Genomic DNA, 3,939 nt, shown 5'->3' with positions numbered 1-3,939 from the left:
CAGGGAGATGGGTGAAGTTTTGGTTTTGCACTTGTCCAGCAAGCAGCCCCAGTTTAACCTCAAATGCTCTAACGTGGGAATGCATGTCAAATATTAATTTTCCCTGGCCTTGGAGCTGTAAATTGAGGCTGTTTAAAATGTCTGTCAAAAAGCGAGGTCTCATCTCCATTCTGTGTCGATCAGCTCCAGGACAGTTTTTCCCTTTTTCAGGAGAAAGGCGTTGATCTCAGGTAGCAGCTCGTAAAAGCGCTTCAAAACTCTGCCATGGCTCAACCACCTGACTTGAGTGTGGTAAAGCACATCTCCATGGGCAGACTCCAGCTCAGATATAAATGCTTGGAACTGCCTGTGTTTTAGTCCGTTTGCTCTGATGAAGTTTATGCAAGTCACAACCACATTTATGACAGATTCCCATTTAAGAACTTTGCAGCACAGTGCTTGCTGGTGAATTAGGCAGTGGACTTGTGGGGGGGTGAGACCTCGGTCCTCCATTTTTCTGCACTCCAAATCTATTTTACGTTTCCCCAACAGTTTTGACATTTTCATTGTCTGGCTTTCTCCCGTTCTCCTCGCCCACGCGCACTCAGACTGTATAAAGCGCGCACTTGACGCTTGTTCGCGTGACACTGCGACGCGAACACAGTGACGTCACGTTGCCAAGCTCTATGCATTTTCTAAAGATGGGCTATGTTCTGTGGGATTGTTTGAATTCGTTAGGTGTGCCACTCCAGTTGTCGAGGCGGGCCGGATGTGGCCCGTGGGCCGTAGTTTGGGGACCCCTGCACTAAACAGTCTGGAGTCAGGTCTGTCATTTGGCAGGTTATATGTGTGTGTGTAGTCTGTTTCACTGGAAACGGCCACATGACTACGGTCGGGGGCTGGGGGCAGGGTTATCATGAGCAAGCGCCATTTCTTGATACCATAGCCTGAAGCTTGAAACACAGGTCTTGTATTACAACACAATATACCCTCTTAGTATTAACGTTAACTATGGACGCAAAATCCAAGCAGTGGTCGGTGAAGGAGACAAACTGTCTCCTCAGGATTAAACTCGGCCCGAGGTGACAGTGATACGCTGCTGCAGAGTTCAAACGTCACTCAACCTGGTAAATTTCACTTTTCAAATGCTCGCCTTGTTGCAAAAAACACCCACAAAACATTAAAATAAAAGGCAGAGCCTCCATTTTAATCCTGTGGATGTAGAGATATAAATGCATGTACTGTATATGCAGACTGTGCACATTTATCTTTAAAGAAAAGAGCCTTAGTCAGAGGAGGGAACGTGTCAATAAGTTAACACAATAAAGTTGCATTCTGTGTTCTGTATTAATTTAAAAAATATAGTTGAAGATTGAAAAAAAAGATCCTGAAAAATAATCCTGCTTTCTGAAATAAGGCCTTGGAGCTATGGCCACTGGACTGCAGCTTGCCCATCTTCCTCTCTCCAGGCCAGACCGTGTAAGGTTTCATGTGCTGGGTATACACTTGTCGCAACAGACACCATGCAAACATTGAGATATTTACATTCACCAGCCACTTCATTAGATACTCTTGTGACACTGAACTAAAACAAAAGACAAGAAGTCTATCTTTGGAGGACAGAAAACAAGTAATTCTGAATGTAAGTAAATGTCTCTGGTGCTATTTTCATTTGCTGTGACAGACTGAGCTCATCCCACAGTGAGGCTGTGACTTATTTGGTTGAAGACACTGGAGTCTTTATATGTAAGTAACTTTAATCTGAAAACTTTTCTTTTTTTACTGTTTGTCTCTCTTTTTCAAGCGGCATGTAAGATTTATTATGAGATGTGGCTTGTATGACACTATGAACATTGTCTACAGTTTCCATGCTTTAAACTCCACAAATTACTTAACTCAAAAGTCTCAATAGCTCTTTTCAACATTTTCCTAGACTGTAAATTTGGTTCCAAGTGATTCCTGTCTATATAACCCACAGTACAATTGAAATCACCCCCCAGGATTAGAGAATCCATTGGAGCACAGCCTGAAAGAGTAGTTTCTAAGGAAGCATCAATGGGCTCCTCCCTTTGGATTGACTTTGGTAATATTCTTTAATGGACTTTACGACAAGAGGAGCTGGTACCGGGGCCAGTAGGTCATTTTTTCAAAACACTCTTTTAATAAACTCTGGGTTCACTAACTATGTTATTGAAGAAGAATTACTTTATTAATCCCACACGGGGAAATTGGATTTTTTTTTTTTTTTTTTTTTTTTATTGGTGCTTTGTTTTCTGTGTAGGGACTCTTCTCATGCTACTGCAGAGGTTTTGGTGTTATTTTGAGCAGTATTAGTGGTTTAAAAAGTTTTAATACCTTCACCATACTGCCCTGAGCTAATCAGTGTTAGCCACGTCCAGCTATTAGTAACTCTCTCAGATTTCTGTTAATAGTTGTTACACGAAAAAAAGCTGTCTGGATGACTTATTTGGTGACATCATGTACAGCCGCCTCCGCCAGCTGCACCTGTGGCCTAGGGAAAAGTATTCCATTTATGGACAACCTTACGACTTTCTTAAACAGACCCAGGGTTTTTAAACACGAGGGCCTGCACCCTAACCAGGAGGGGTCAAGACTTTTATCTGCCAACATTTTCCTGACTGTCGAGTCCAGCACCACCACCACCACCACCACCCCCTGACAACAACCCAGTGTTGGGATCAGGATGCAGAGTCACAGTTTTATACAACTCTCTGCGCTGCCTTTACCACAGACGCACAGGAAGCAGAGTTGCAGTCTTAAACACCTCTCCGCGCTCCCTGTGGATCACTTTCCAGCTCAGTATCCTACACAAACGATGTGTGCCTCACAGTCACCTAAATTGATTAAATCAAAAAATTAACAGAAGAGGAGCTATACAGAAAAACTTGATACAAATCAACATCAAATCTGCGATAATGCAACAAAATTGTAAAATAAAATGTGGACTTTTTAAACATCAGATATCTACCATCTAAAGTTGTATTGATAAATGATCTGATAACCATAACCATATTGATTTACTCTGCCTGACTGAAACCTGGCTGTGTCCTGAAGAATATGTTAGCCTAAATTAATCCACTCCTCCCAGTCATATTAATACTCATATTCCTCGAAACAGTGGTTGAGGAGGAGGCGTTGCAGCTATTTATGACTCAGGCCTATTAATCAACACTAAACCTAAACTAAATTATAATTAATTTGAAAGTCTTTTTCTTTGTCTTTCACATTCAACCTGGAAAACCGTGCAGCCAATTATACTTGTTATAGTGTACCATGCTCCTGGTCCATATTCTGAATTTGTATCTGAATTCTCAGAGTTTCTGTCAAATGTAGTCCTTAAATCTGATAAAGTAATTATTGTAGGAGATTTTAATATTCATGTGGACGTTGATAATAATAGCCTTAGTATCGCATTTATCTCTCTATTAGATTCGACTGGTTTTAGTCAGAGTATACTCAATGTTTCAATCACACCCTCGACCTTGTTTTGGCCTATGGTCTGGAAATTAATGACTTAAACAACGACTTAATAGTCTTTCCACAGAATCCTATTTTATCAGATCATTATTTAATAACTTTTGAATTTGTATTACAGGACTACTCACCTCTTTGCAGAAGTTTCTACACTAGATGTTTATCTGATAGTGCTGTAACTAAATTTAAGGAATCGATTCCATCAGCATTTCATTTAATGCCTTATCCTAATATTGAAGATTCCTGTTAATTTCTCTGAAATTGATGGCCTTGTTTAAAGTGTTGCAGGCTCACTACAAACAACACTTGACTCTGTTGCTCCTTTAAAAAAGAAGATAATGAAACAGAGGAAGTTAGCTCTATGGTACAACTCACAAGCCTGTCAATTAAAACAAATATGGCGAAAATTGGAAAGTAAGTGGCGTTCCACTTAATTGGAGGAATCTTGTTTAGTTTGGCAAGAAA

The sequence above is a fragment of the Echiichthys vipera genome (assembly GCF_963691815.1).
Source record: "Echiichthys vipera genome assembly, chromosome: 12".
Classification (NCBI taxonomy): domain Eukaryota; kingdom Metazoa; phylum Chordata; class Actinopteri; order Perciformes; family Trachinidae; genus Echiichthys; species Echiichthys vipera.
This window is presented reverse-complemented; position numbering follows the sequence as displayed.